Below are 15,328 nucleotides of genomic sequence, written 5' to 3'. Positions count from 1 at the left end.
AGATATACAAACAGGGGTAACCAAAAGTCTATCTCACAGAACGCTCACACAAAGGTATAAGGCAGTAAGAGGTAAGGCAGAAAATAAGGAGGAAACAACAAGGCGACGAGAGAATTTCACAACAACTCCAAACAGTAGGACTGGAACAAAACAGCACACAGACTAACACAGGAAAAGCTATAGTCGGCATTGGAAGACAGATTCCACCATCTTAAAAAGGCAGGGGGTAAATGTAGTAAACAGCAGGCTAGCAGAGTTTAACTCTTGCTAGCCTGATAATTATTAATGAGCACACAGCTGGTTGACGCCTGAGCCTGCCTGTGTAACTCAAATACACCAGAGAAACCATAGTGTGGTGTGTCGGAATCTGTAGTGTGAACAGCGTCTGATGTCGCCATGACACTCGGCAAGTTTTGAACAAAACTCCATGTAACACATAGAGTTGGATCTCCAGCTCGGACCCTCCTCTAGGCGCCATAACAGAGTGCCGCTGTGTAGGAATTGAACCACAATAGGGAAAGTGCTAGGCCTTTGGAGATTTCTTCTTCTACAATCAATTCTTTGTTGGAAGCTAGACCTGAGCACCCCAGTAAACACATTTTTGTGTTGGATTGTTGGACTTTTTTAATTAAAGGAATTTTAATATTTACCTTTTTATACACTCTTCCAATTTGGAATATTTGTTATCTTGGATCATTAATGCCAAATTAAAAGGGTTTTGAAGGACTTGAACAAAGATGGTCTATCTAAAGGTCCAGTCACACTAAGCAACTTACCAGCGATCCCAACAACGATAGGGATCGCTGGTAAGTTGCTAGGAGGTTGCTGGTGAGATGTCACACTGCGACGCTCCAGCGATCCCACCAGCAACCTGACCTGGCAGGGATCGCTGGAGCGTCGCTACACGAGTTGCTGGTGAGCTCACCAGCAACCAGTGACCAGCCCCCAGCGCCGCGTGGAAGATGCTGCGCTTGGTAACAAAGGTAAATATCGGGTAACCAACCCGATATTTACCTTGGTTACCAGTGCACGCAGCTACACGTGCAGAGAGCAGGGAGCAGCGCACACCGCTTAGCGCTGGCTCCCTGCTCTCCTAGCTACAGCACACATCGGGTTAATTAACCCGATGTGTCCTGCAGCTACATGTGCACAGAGCAGGAGCCGGCACTGACAGCGTGAGAGCGGCGGAGGCTGGTAACAAAGGTAAATATCGGGCAACCAAGGACAAGGCTTCTTGGTTACCCGATGTTTACATTGGTTACCAGCCTCCGCAGAAGCCGGCTCCTGCTGCCTCCTATACCAGTCTGTCTTGTACTGTTAATGATTGTTGTACGTATACCCTCTTTCACTTGTAAAGCGCCATGGAATAAATGGCGCTATAATAATAAATAATAATAATAATTTAGTTGTTGCTGTCTCGCTGTCACACACAGCGATCTGTGCTGCACAGCGGGACAGCAACAACTAAAAAATGGCCCAGGACATTCAGCAACAACCAACGACCTCACAGCAGGGGCCAGGTTGTTGCTGGATGTCACACACAGCAACATCGCTAGCAACGTCACAAAAGTTGTTCGTTAGCAGCGATGTTGCTAGCGATGTTGCTTAGTGTGACGGGGCCTTTAAGGGTAGACCATGAATATTCTGTTGACGGTAGGCCGACTTTTGATTAACGCAATGTAGAGGTCATGGTACTGGTGATCTGGACAGGCTGCTGGACCTGACATAGCCACTCATGATTGAGAGCCTCTCTGACTTTAAGCATCTATGTGCTGCTGATCATCATCGATTGCAAAGGACAAAACCCAAAAACCAATAGATAAACCAACAATAATCTTTCCATACACATAGGACAGCTGTCTGCTGAATATTAGTTCGGTAAACAGATAACGTGTTTCTCCGAAAATTAAAACAAGGTCTTATTTATCTATCTATCTATCTATCTATTAGAGGATAAAAAAATAGATGGATAATAGATAGATGATAGATAGATGATTGATATCTATCTTCTAGCTATACACACTGTGACGTAGCGACCACCAACGTGGTAAATGGTCGCTATATGTCACAGTGGAGAAGGTATCTGCGATATCTAGACGAAAAAGGTTGCTATGGGACTTGTAGTCCACAAAGGCTTCTTGCTACACATAAGGGTCAGGTTCCCTTTAATAATCCCAAGGTGCTCTGCAGGGCTGAGATTCACAGACCTCCACCTGTGGGTGTGGCTCGAGGGGTTAAAGCAATCCAGTCTCAGAACCTGGGTGGAGTGTGTCTAGGGCAGTCTAGATAGAGACTAGCTCTAGACTTCCAGCGTGTGTGTGCTGGGAGAGAGTGAGAGCAGAGCCGAGAGCTCTGCATGGAGCATCCTGTGTGGAGGCTGAGCACAGGACTCCGATATTAAGACTGAGGTGAGTGCAGCCAGACGAGGGCTGTAAGGCCGAGCCTCTCCTGGAGGAGACCCAGACCCAGTGGTCTGCAGAGGGCCCTGGGGCCGCGAGGGAACCTCAGCTAGAGGTGTCTGCTGGCAGGGGCCAGAGAGTAAGGAAAGTGGTTAACTTCCGCTATGAACTTGTAATAGAGTCTGCTCTGTAAGCTGCAGAGCCGGCGTGGAGCGCTTATAAGTTTGTGGACCCTCCTGGAACAGCCGAACGGGGCATCGTAAGACCGTCTCCTACGGAAAGGGGTGCCTGTGTGACGGGGACCCATATGGACGGTGCATTACCCGGCTGTGTTCCGGATGAATTTACATGTACAGCAAGGGCAATTAAGCTGTTTGGATCGGACTATTTGAGTCACGGCGTCTTTGTAGTCTTGGGGGACCCCCACCCCGCTATATTATGGTGGAGAATGCGGGCATGCAGCCTGGTTGCTAGGGGCAACGGCATAGGACATATTACTGTGGATACGGACTGCTTGCTGTGGATCGGCGGGTCCACGAAAATTTTTTCAAGCGGTTTGCGGTGGATTGGCGGGTCCACGAAAATTGTCTGCGCACTCAAGCAGCTGGCGGTGGATCGGCGGGTCCACGAACAGGGACAGCGTGCTCCAGCTGCTGGCGGTGAATTAGTGGGTCTGCAGTGGCATGAGACCAGTGACTGGAGGTTCCAGGCCAGCCGGAATTGCGAGGCCCTGCTTGGTGAGCAGTGATGCACCACAGGCTGGAGACCCTGGTTGTACGGGCGGTACAACCCAGAAAGGTTAGTGGTTCTCTAACACCCCCCCTGTCTTTGACCACCGGGTATTACCCATTGGAGCGCCCCTCCTGTTCCTCTTCTCGTTGCAGCATGGAGGAGCTCCTGAACCAGCTGCTACAGAGTCAGCAACACCAACAGCATGGGCCAGGAGGTCCAGCGACAGCAGTGGGGGCTGAAAGCCAAAAAGAGGGAATGGTCCCTGCGGACATTGTGGAACAGCAGGAGCTGTCAGAGTGTAGCGATGTCGCAGCCATGAACCAGTTTGAGCGTTCCCTTCGGGGGCCAGTATGGACACTGGGTGCCCAGGGAGATAAGGGCGAACAGTGTGAACTGGGGGCTAAGGACATTGCATGGAAACCCCAAAAGGGGGCGGAGTCCCAAAAAGGGGTGGTTGCCCACAAGGGGGTGGAGCATTCAAAATCCGAACAGAGGGACTATAGCAAGGGGCAATGGGATTCGCCTTACCTATGTCCTACCTGCGGTATAGGATATCCATCCGATGTGAGGCCACAGAAGTGCTCCGTGGACTTGAATGGGCTAAGTGTGTCTGGTCTGTTAGACCCGGGTAGCCAGTTGACCTTAGTGAGACCCATGTCCGATCTCCATTTTATGGTGGGTAGGACAATAGAAGGACGTTGTGTGCATGGGACCACTAAGGAATATCCTCTGGCCAGGGTGATGATTCAGACGGCCAATCGTATGGGGCACCCTGATGTGGGTGTAGCTCCGGATCTGCTATATCCGGTTGTCTTAGGACAGGACTTTGAGTTCTTTCGGGACTTATGGAAGACAGAGGCCGGGACCGATTGCACAGGAATAAGTCGGCTCCCGTCTACGGAAGCCTCTTTTCCGCAAGAGGATATACAGGTTCCCGGTGGGACATTGAGGTACACTGAGGAGGAGGTACCTCCACGGAAGGACAGTCCTGAGTTAGGGGTGACCAAAGATAATGGGGGACATGCCCAACTTAGCGACATGACCGTTAAAGTAACCAATGGTAGTGTGACCGTTGAAAACGGGAGAGCTCCAGACAAGGGGTCCGACACCTGGTTAAGTGGAGACGTGGTAGTCCAGAACACCAGGGGGAGTGACGATGACTCCAGAATAGACACTGACGTTACTAAAGTGACAAATGAGTACAGTGACAGACTGATGAGCAAAGAGGGGAAATCCTCCTCCAGTCGCCGAAGGCGCAATAGGCGCAGAAGGGCGAAGCAAGCTACAACCTCAGAAAATAAGGACCAGGTAGAGACAGTGTCGTGTATGTCTGCCCACAGTGCGGATTCCCTTCTAGAATCTGAGTGTACAGAGAATGTTAAGAAAGGCACGTTGCCGATAGCAACCGCTAATGTAGAGTCGGACAGCAAAATCATGCAAAAGAAAGATGTGTCTGTGCTGGAACTGACACATTGTAACGACGGAATTCAGCAGGGTGAAATTGCAGGGAAAGAACCGACCAAAGGAGTAATGGCGGTGTCTTCTATAATTTCCAAGCATGAATCTGGTGGTCTGTCGGATGAAGGCGCTGTAGGAGATGACATACTACAGAGTAATCTAGGAGAAGTAAACCTAGAAAGTGTTGACGGAGCACAAATCCATAAAGGTCCTGGTGAGCGGACCGGTAAGCTACCCAGTGGTGAGGTGTTGAATGTTGAAAATGGTGCCAAGATTCTGGGAAGAACAGAGTACCGTGCTGAAGGGCGTGACACCCTGGCAGAGGGTGACACTGCAGAGACCCAAGAGGAAGTTGGAGGGAATGCAGTGAAGTCCCAAGACACGGCTGGTGCTATAAAAATGGAAAGAGCCTCTGAGGAAGAGGTGAAAATTGGACGTAAGGTCTCATCAGGAGCTGAGAACCTGACTGACTCAGTGGGTAAGACCAAGAATATGGAGGAAGACAAGAGACTTCAGGACCAGTCTAGTGTCCTTAACAGTGAAGGAAGCAAACCAGTCTTCAAGTGCTGGATAGACGTGCCGGAAGACTTACGAGAAGGCTGTGCCAGTGAGAGGGTGCATGAGAGATTCCAGAAGGCAGTAGGGGCCTGTAAAGCGTACTTTGCCGCAGAGTCTAATCAGTTGGTGGTGTGCTCTTTTAGTGACGTCACAAAGAAGCGAGTGGCCATCCTAAGTGACTTGCACCTCTGGTGTCTTCGTACGAAGTGGCTCATCACTGCCAGGAAGGATGCAGACGCCAGACGCTTGGCGCAGCTGACCACAGGGTTTCACGAGGTGGTGGTTGTGAAGACAACATTGATCGGGCTGGCATTGAGAGCGCTAAGAAATAACGTTAAGCAAGCCAGGGAGGTTCCAGGGGTTACAGCTGTACTCTTCGAAAAAGACAGCGGAACCTTCCGTATCTATGGAAAAACTGCAGAAGCGGTGAAGACAGCTCGACGGTTATTGGAGTTTGTTGAAGAGAGCATTCAAGTGCCCAAAGAGATGGTTATGAGGCTTATTGGACGACATGGAAGAGCCATGCAGGAGATGGTTGATAAGACCGGCGTGACGAGAGTAAGAATTGATATTCATAATGAAGCCAGGATACCCTGTGAAGTCGGTATGGTTCCCGGTGCCATTACGGGAACGACAGTGTGTTGCAGATATGCGAGTCCTCCTAGAATACCGCCTGGGGTACTTGGATGACTTACAACAGTTGAATTTAGAAAGACAGAGAATTGCGAACCAACTCCGCCAAGTTGGTGTGGGATGGCGACCATATAGGGGCTATGGCCCAGAAGAGCAAGGTAGCCCGCCCGATGAACGGGTTACCTCAGAGGGCGAAAGAAAGTCTGTTGATAAAATGAGCCGGGGTCACAGAGGACCCGGATATTTGTCAGGCTATAGTACGGACTCTGAAGGGTCTCCGTCCTGCGAGACACAATCCGAAGGACTGAATGAAAGGAGTGCTGCATCATTAGCCAAAGACGCTGACAAGAAAGTACGCTATCCGAGACCCAGACGACGATGCCCGGGAAGAAGAGCCCACGAGAGATCTGTGAACGGCTCATGCGGAGGTCCTAGTTATGGCGTCTCTTCTATCATATCCCCGCGGAGGCCCCTCGATAGTGAGGCCCCTAGTGGTCAGGTTAGCTCAGGGACTGACAGGACGATGGTGCCAACTAAGGGAAAATCTCCCTCTTGCACTGGCCTTGGGCGACAGCCTTGGTGGGATGGGTCTGGCCGGGGACCGTGTCTGAATAGTGGGTTTCCTGCGCAGGGTTTGGTGACAGACGGTCCGGTGAGACCAGAAGCTCGAGGGGGTCCTGAAGGGCCCTCTTGCCTGTTAGCGCACTGTGGCCCGGATGCCCTGTCTCCGGGCCCCTGTAGGGTATCGAGTGTTCAACCCTACATGTTTGAACAGAGGGGGGGGATATGTGACGTAGCGACCACCAACGTGGTAAATGGTCGCTATATATCACAGTGGAGAAGGTATCTGCGATATCTAGACGAGAAAGGTTGCTATGGGACTTGTAGTCCACAAAGGCTTCTTGCTACACATAAGGGTCAGGTTCCCTTTAATAATCCCAAGGTGCTCTGCAGGGCTGAGATTCACAGACCTCCACCTGTGGGTGTGGCTCGAGGGGTTAAAGCAATCCAGTCTCAGAACCTGGGTGGAGTGTGTCTAGGGCAGTCTAGATAGAGACTAGCTCTAGACTTCCAGCGTGTGTGTGCTGGGAGAGAGGGAGAGCAGAGCCGAGAACTCTGCAGGGAGCAACCTGTGTGGAGGCTGAGCACAGGACTCCGTTATTAAGACTGAGGTGAGTGCAGCCAGACGAGGGCTGTAAGGCCGAGCCTCTCCTGGAGGAGACCCAGACCCAGTGGTCTGCAGAGGGCCCTGGGGCCGCGAGGGAACCTCAGCTAGAGGTGTCTGCTGGCAGGGGCCAGAGAGTAAGGAAAGTGGTTAACTTCCGCTATGAACTTGTAATAGAGTCTGCTCTGTAAGCTGCAGAGCCGGCGTGGAGCGCTTATAAGTTTGTGGACCCTCCTGGAACAGCCGAACGGGGCATCGTAAGACCGTCTCCTACGGAAAGGGGTGCTTGTGTGACGGGGACCCATATGGACGGTGCATAACCCGGCTGTGTTCCGGATGAATTTACATGTACAGCAAGGGCAATAAAGCTGTTTGGATCAGACTATTTGAGTCACGGCGTCTTTGTAGTCTTGGGGGACCCCCACCCCGCTACAACACACACATACACACTCACTGCACATACATGCCAGCCTGTCTCCTTTTCTGCTTTAGACACCAGCAATTAAGAGACCTTTGGTCACATGCCATCATTTCACAAAGGTCCTTAATAAGTCTTATCATCAGAATATACACGCAGGGGGCTTTGTGTAATTGCCCAGTTTGCTCTCTCTTCTCCTAAATACCAGTCCTGTATACCGGCCTCTCTCCTGTTCAGTTCTTTTCGACTCCTGCAACTATGAGACTTTTGGTCACATGACAGTGAAGTCATCAAAGGTCCTTAATCTTAACCTTGGAATACAAATGTTGGGGTCCCTAAGAGAGTGGGGCCCTGAGAAATTGTGCAGTTTGACGTCCCCTAACTCGGTGTCTGACTGTAACTAGGGATTATTTTTGGAATAGGGCTTATATTTCAGGCATACTCCAAAAATCCTGTCAAATTATTCTAGGGCTTATTTTTGGAGAAATACGTTCTCCATCTTTCCCGATTCTCCTATGCACATGAGCGTTCGTCTTGGTCAAGCATTCATGTTTTGTCAGAAAGCCCTTAAAGGGAACCTGTCATCGGATGTTTATAATACTCACCTTACGGTCTATGCAGAGCAGACTGGTCAGATGGGCGTCTCCGGGTCCGTGCCTCCTCTTTCAGCCATCTTTATCCTCCTTCTGAAGCTAGTGTGGATGACTCGTTCTACATCATACACACAAGCCGACATTGAGGTCCCGCGCAGGCGCACTGCAATACTTTGATCTGCCCTACTCAGTGTGGATCAAAGTGCGCCTGTGCAGGACCTCAATGCCGGCCAGTGTGGATGATGTAGAATGCGTTTTCCACACTAACTTCAGAAAAAGGAGGACAAAGATGGCCGAAAGAGGAGTTGCGGACCCGGAGAACGGAGACACCCATCCGACCAGTATGTACCGCACAGCCCCTTAGGTGAGTATTATAAACATTCGGTGACAGGTTCCCTTTAATTGTCTCCTCTTATTCTTGAAAACAAAAGGATTGAGCATTGAAATACCAAATGTCCAAATTTTCTCCCCTCCACAACTTTAAGTGTAGTAAGGCCGGGGCCACACGGGGATCTACTGTGATCCTCGCATGACATTCGACTCACGCTGGCAGCACAGCAGGAGCCGAGTGTCCCTGCGACTGAGGTCCGATCATGTGATGGCAGGCCGGCACTGAGGAGGGGCAGGCCGACGCTGCGGAGGGGAGGGTTGGCTCTGAGGAGGGGAGGGTGGGATTTATCTCCCTCTCTCCTCCGTAGCCGGCTATTGCCATTCTCGCCCTGCACTCGCGGTACACCAGTGTACTGCGAGTGCAGTGAGATTTTTCTCTCGCCCCATAGACTTGAATGGGTGCGAGAGAAACAAGGAACGCATAACAGTCGCATCAGTTGCGATTGTTTTCTTGGTCCGATTAGGGCTGAGAAAATAATCGCTCATGGGTGCTGGCACACAGGCTAATTTTAGTTTTATCGCATCCCACTCGCTCCGATTTTCACGCCGTGTGTATTAGGCCTAAGGGAGAGTCAAGGGCCCTCATACAACTTGCATGGTCATCCGGTCCCCCCCAAAATAGGTCGCCAAGTCTCGGAGAACCATAACTTTCTATCTGTACGTAGAAATGTGCCTGTATATATGAGCTGAGTGACTATTATCACCCCCGTGCAGTATGTTTTGCATGCAAGGCCGTGTAATTTAAGAATGGAGGAACGGCTCCAGAGTACGGTATTTCTAGTGTAAGCATGTGTAACACATTAGAATCTGGCAGACTCTCAAAATGAGTACAGCCTCGGAGAAATTTGGCCTTTTTTGTCTTCCCTCCCCTCTGTCTTCGGCGCAGTCTTACAATAACACTGAGAGGATCTACTTGTCTTGCTGTTCCTTCCCACTCAGGGGAGGGCACTCACAACCCCACACTGGTGACATTGAAAACTTAGTCAATGTGCATTCATGTCATCAGCCGTCCTCACCACCCCCTGGAGCATGAAACTGAAGCTTTACACACACAGCTCAGTGCAAACAGCCCGGCTCACATTCTTCAAGCAAGCAGCGCCTTCTTCTAAACTGCACAGAAAAACAAATAAAGTTATAAAGTTTTTTTAAAAAAAAAAAAAAATATATAAAAATGGGTTCAATATGTATCTCCCAACCTCATGAGTTGACTGTCAAAAATCATTCAATTTGCAATTGTCTTATCAGTATTGCAATAATTTGTTTTTTTTTGGGGGGGGGTGTTACATCTCTATTGGGGGCAAATATTATGTGATGTCAGCACCTACAAAAAGTTGTCTGCTTTAACCTTACAGTTTCTTCTTTCCAGCCCATTGTTGAAATGGTAGGGTTAAAAAAAAATCATCTATGTACAGGCTGGGCAAATACAGTATGTGGATGGTACCACAAGTCTCAGCATGGCATGTTGATGGCAAGTGTTGTAGTACTGATTACACAGCAACTGCAGGGCCCGGGAAGTTTCCTGAATTTTGACTAGGTCCCGCTGCTCTCATTGAATGTTTGTTTTGGTTGCACATGTGACATAATAAAAGGGCATTCATCGCATCCCTAGTAAATTCTAAGGGGGAACGTTTCTTCTTGTGTAGAATGCAAAGTTAGTGTAAGGAGACTTATTGGCTATGCAATCTAAATAATATGACACTAGAGTTTAAGTTTGGAATATTTCTTCTTGTATATAATGTAAAATTAGTGCAAGGAGACTTATTGGCCATGCAATGCCCCTCTAGCAGTCTGCATAATATGACACTAGAGTTTAAGTCTGGAACATTTCTTCTTGTGTAGAATGCAAAGTTAGTGAAAGGAGACTTATTGGCCATGCAATGCCCCTCTGGGAATCTAAATAAAATGCACTAAAGTTCAAGTTTGGAATATTTCTTCTTGTATATAATGTAAAATTAGTGCAAGGAGACTTATTGGCCATGCAATGCCCCTCTAGGAATCTAAATAATATGCACTAGACTTCAAGTCCGCAATTTTCTTCTTGTGTAGAATGCAAAGTCAGTGTAAGGAGACTTATTTGCCATGCAATGCCCCTCTGGAAATCTAAATAATATTCCACTAGAGTTCAAGTCTGGAACATTTCTTCTTGTATAGAATGCAAAGTTAGTGTAAGGAGACTTATTGGTCATGCAATGCCCCTCTGGGAATCTAAATAATATGGCACTGAAGTTCATGTCTGGAACATTTCTTCTTGTGTAGAATGCAAATAATTATTATTATTTATATCTAAATAATATGGCACCAGAGTTTAAGTTCACAATGTTTATTCTTTTGTAGAATGCAAAGTCAGTGTAAAGAGACTTATTGGCCATGCAATGCCCCTCTGGGAATCTAATATGGCACTAGAGTTCAAGTCCTCTTCCTCTCTAAAGAGATTATTTGCATAGTAAATTCTAGAGATTTTTCCTAAATCTAGTTACGGTCTTCATAATTCGCAGGTGATGTAATTCATTCATCCATTGACGATGCATGTAAACTGTCACAAGTTGTCCTCTCTAACTGGCATGCATTGTGCCATGGCATAGGAAATGTGCACACAATCAGGATGCATCCATTCCGAATCCGGGCTTTAAACAAGTTACCATATTTTCGATTATTCGGATATATCGCCTGACACTATAATTACGGAAAGTCGTAAGGTTTGATGTACTCAAGGAATAGTCTCCTAATAATACTCAGGGTCATGACGTCCCAAGTAGTGATACAATTCATAGAAGTAATCATATAGGAATATAGAAAACATGACTAGTAGGATTCTATGACTTACATTTTCTGCTTACCTTTACCGGCAGCCTCCTGGCACATGCAGCCTCTTCTGGTAAATACCAGTAGATCACCCTGTATTTTTGGACAGTATTAGCCATCCTGTAATTGTTTTACTGGATCCCATCCCATGGCTTTCTCTTCGTCCTCTCGTCGTCACCGTTTCTGGGAATGGGCTGTGTTTCGAAGATGCTGCACTTGTTGGAAGTCTCACATCCCAGGGCTTAAGAACAAGTCAGTCCCGAATCTTGCATGGATCCATCCGAGGGGGAAACGCTGAGCTGTTCTGTCTTTTGAAAGGAGACCAGCTTGTCTTCTGACTTCCAAAGTTCCACTTGTTTTTGTTGGAGGGGGAAGGGAGAGAGTGTCAGGCAAACTCAGCAGAGATCTCTCCCTCTCTTGCTCTCTCTCAATCTGTGTCTCTCCTTCGCTCCCCCTGTGGGCCCCTTGCAGAGTGTTTTTATTGATTGCAATCACTGAAGGCTAGCTGGCTCTCTAAAGAAACACTGTGTAATGTGTTCTTTCCTGGCTTTCATTAAACAGAGTCAATGCACACTGTGGTCATGCTGACTGGCACTCTGCCTACGCTCTGTACTCCTCTCACCGGAGGGTGGGGGAGTCCCATACACTCTTATTTTCATACAGCGGGTTTGCAGAAGGTGAAGCAAAGGAGGGGCGCCGTATTGGCCACAGCTTTCTCCTCCCTTTCTCAAGGAGCTGTGATCTTGTGGTCCGAAAAAGCGAGAATGAATATCGGATCAACCTTTATTCTTTCCACTACCAGGCAAAAAGTCAATGACCAATTCACCAGTCTTTTAAAACGATCCAATATAATATTATTTATTCACTTATGTACAGTGCTATTAATTCCATAACGCTTTACATACAACAGCAATATAGCCCAAACATATTTTGCCATGTTGGGTTGTCATCGTGTTCCAAGGGCTTGTATTTTTTATTTTTTTTATAGTTTTTATTGATACTATTGTGGTATATTGAGAAAACTATACCTCGTAACCATAACTTATCATATAACACGGCACGGGTGCCCACAATGGGGCAAACACGTGTCAAGCACATACTCCTGAATGATATGAAAAAACAAGAGAACCTGGAGTAATAAATGGTGCAAAACAATAACAAAGTTTATTAATGTATAGAATAGACAAGACACAAAAAAGAAAAAATGGCCATGTAAAACACCATAAAAGACAACAATGGGGGGGGGGGAAAGAAGTGGTGGCCCCAAGGGAATGGCTGCAGCATATACAGGAAAGATCAGAGGTAGATGGAATGCAAATATAATATCCTAACTAGCAAATATTACAAGCGCAATGTAAATGTAGCTGCATATAATAAATAAATAGTCATAAAATGCTGGGTGCAATAGCGGATGCAGTGCAAATACAGCAGCATAAAGTAGTTATAAAGTGCCAAGTGCAATTGATGTAAGGCTAACCATGAAGCTGCTGTAGATGCAGTGCATATATAAGATCCACTCTATTACATGCGATCATCACAAAACAGTTATAATGTCCTGCAAGTAAAGAAACAACACTTGCAAAGTGCTAAGTGCAAAAAAGCCATAGTTCCCAATAGAGGGGATCCCCCATGAAAACAAGCCCCCTAGACCTCCAACGTACGTTTCGCAGAGTAAAATAATACCCCTGTGGACACCGCTTCATCAGGGAGGAAATTGTGGTATATATAGGATTTTTCGATCACTTTTTGCTCTTTCTTTATTTCCTAGGGGTGAGATACCCAAAAACAGAAATTCTGACTTTCTTTTTTACATTTATCGTGTGTGAAAAATGATATAAAATGATGGTATTTTATTAGTTTGGATCGTTTCCAAATGTGTTAATTTTTTTTACTATCTTTTTTTTGGACCACATAGGAAGAGAGAGCTACTTTTGTGCCCACGTTGCTTTTTTCATGCTTTTTTCCTTGCTTCTTTTAATCAGTGAAAGCAAGGAAAAAGCATCCTAGCAAAGTCTATGAGAATCCTGACTTGCTGTGCCCACGTTGCTTCTTTTTTCCTTGCAGTTTTTTGTTGCTGAAATAGAAGCAGCATGTTCTGCTTTTTTTTCCCCTGCGTTTTCCCTATCCCAATAGATATGAAGAAGCAAGAAAAAAAAATCATGAAAAGAAGCAAAAAAGCACGCTTTTTTCAGCAGCTTTTCCTGCCAAAACATGCTTTTTTTGTGCAGGAAAAAATCTGCTACATGGCATAAGGCTATGTGCCCACAGGGCTTTTTTTCATGTTTTTTTAATCTTTAAAAAGCAAGGAAAAATCATCCCAGCAAAGTCTGTGAGAATCGTGACGTGCTGTGCCCACGCTGCTTCTTTTTTCCTTGCTTTTTTGTTGCTGAAAAAAAAGCAGCATGTCAATTGTTTCTGCTTTTTTACTGCTTTTTTCCCCTATCTCAATAGATAAGGAGAACCATGAAAAACAGCATGAAAAGAAGCACAAAAAGCATGAAAAAAGCAGGGTTTTTTTTTCCTGCCAAGACATGTGCTGAAAAAATAAGCACTGTGCAGAAAAAAAAGAACTGTGGGCACATAGCCTAATGGTCTCGTCACACGCAGCGATATCGCTAGCAAGCGTACCCGCCCCCATCGTTTGTGCATCACGGGCAAATCGCTGCCCATGGCGCACAATATTGTTCGGAGCCGTCACATGTACTTACCTGCCTAGCGACGTCGCGGTTGCCGGCGAACCGCCTCCTTTCTAAGGGGGCGGTTCGTGCGGCGTCACAGAGGCGTCACTAAGCGGCCGCCCAATAGAAGCGGAGGGGCGGAGATGAGCGGGACGAACATCCCGCCCACCTCCTTCCATCCGCATTGCCGGCGGCCGCAGGTAAGCTGTAGTTCGTCGTTCCTGGGGTGTCACACAACGACGAACAACCTGCGTCCTCAACAATCAACAATTTTTTGAAAATGAACGAGGTGTCAACGATGGACGATTTGGTGAGTATTTTCCATCGTTAACGGTCACTCGTTGGTGTCACATGCAACAACGTTGCTAACGATGCCGGATGTGCGCCACGGAATCAGTGACCCCGGCGACATATCGTCAGATACGTCGTTGCGTGTGACGGGGCCTTTAGGGTATGCGCGCGCACTGCAGAACTTTTCTGCACCAAAAAAATGCACCTTGTGGCCAATTGTGAAGTCAATGGCTGGAAGACGTAAGAAACGCACCAACAATGGACATTCTGCTTCTATTTACTGCACCAAAAACTGCAAGGAAAAAAGAAGCACTTCAGAATCGTCATTGACTTTGCTGATATAAAGGATAGACATGCAGATTTGGGCAACAAACTGCACAAACAAGCATCAAAAACTGCACAAAAAAGCATCAAAAACTGCACCGTGCACACAGCATTTCTGATTTCTCATAGACTTTGCTGGGCTAAGGATAGACATGCAATTTTGTGCAGCATACTGCAAGATAAACTGCATCAAAAAAACGCATTACAACTGCACTGTGCGCACAGGGCCTTAAAAGGAATATGTCACAATTTACATGGACAGCACGGCATAGAGAAGGAGAAGTTGTGCAGAATGACATATAGGATTGTGGGGAAAGATTCAGTATCATTTTTGTATTTTATACATTCATGAATCACCTTTGGAGTCCAGTGGGCGGTCCTACCCTGTGATTGACAGCTATCTCTACATGCACAAATGTGCCGTCCGTCCGTGGGTAGGGATTGATGCCCCGGGGCTCAGTGTCCAGAACATGGGAGTGATGCAGGCCGTAGGTGGCGCGCCGGGCCGGACCGGGGAGTGTTGGTGTACTCACTGTGGAATAATTGCACACAAGTCCGTTGGTAAACCAAGGTGTCAGTGGCCGGCTGCCGCATCTGGATGTACTCTGGTCCCACACCCGGCTGGTGTACCGATGTCCCTTCCTCCCACACTCTGTAATTTTCCTCACTTTCGGACGACTCCGTCTGGAACGGGGAAGTCCACTCCCAGTATGTTCTGGCTGGGAGATGTTCCCGCGAAAAATGACCCTTGGGATTTCAGTGGGTGTTTGTGGATACCCAATCCCCCGCGGTGGGCTGCCGTTTCGCTATATCTGGGCTAACATTTCTGGATCTAGGCTTGAAACCTGCCCCTGGCCTGGTGAATTAGAGAAGGGGCTTGCAACCGT

The 15,328-nt window shown here is 47.4% G+C and overlaps 2 protein-coding genes across 5 annotated transcripts in view; one reads left to right on the top strand and one right to left on the bottom strand.

Moving 5' to 3' along the window:
- GPR146 (G protein-coupled receptor 146) overlaps window positions 1-11,759 on the bottom strand; it is a 64,248-nt gene extending 52,489 nt beyond the window's left edge. Inside the window, exon 1 of one of the 2 annotated variants that reach the window (XM_075319188.1) lies at window positions 11,171-11,759. The gene's annotated coding sequence lies outside the window, so the exon portion shown is untranslated. The remainder of the gene's footprint in view (window positions 1-11,170) is intronic. The other variant, XM_075319186.1, reaches the window with a different exon arrangement.
- The window catches only part of CHLSN (cholesin), a 420,909-nt gene that overhangs the window by 324,184 nt on the left and 81,397 nt on the right, over window positions 1-15,328 (top strand). The gene's annotated exons all lie outside the window — the stretch shown is intronic.

Source organism: Anomaloglossus baeobatrachus, chromosome 7 (genome assembly GCF_048569485.1).
Source record: "Anomaloglossus baeobatrachus isolate aAnoBae1 chromosome 7, aAnoBae1.hap1, whole genome shotgun sequence".
Classification (NCBI taxonomy): Eukaryota; Metazoa; Chordata; class Amphibia; order Anura; family Aromobatidae; genus Anomaloglossus; species Anomaloglossus baeobatrachus.
Note: the sequence above shows the minus strand (reverse complement) of the source record. Positions and strands in the feature narration are given on the sequence as shown.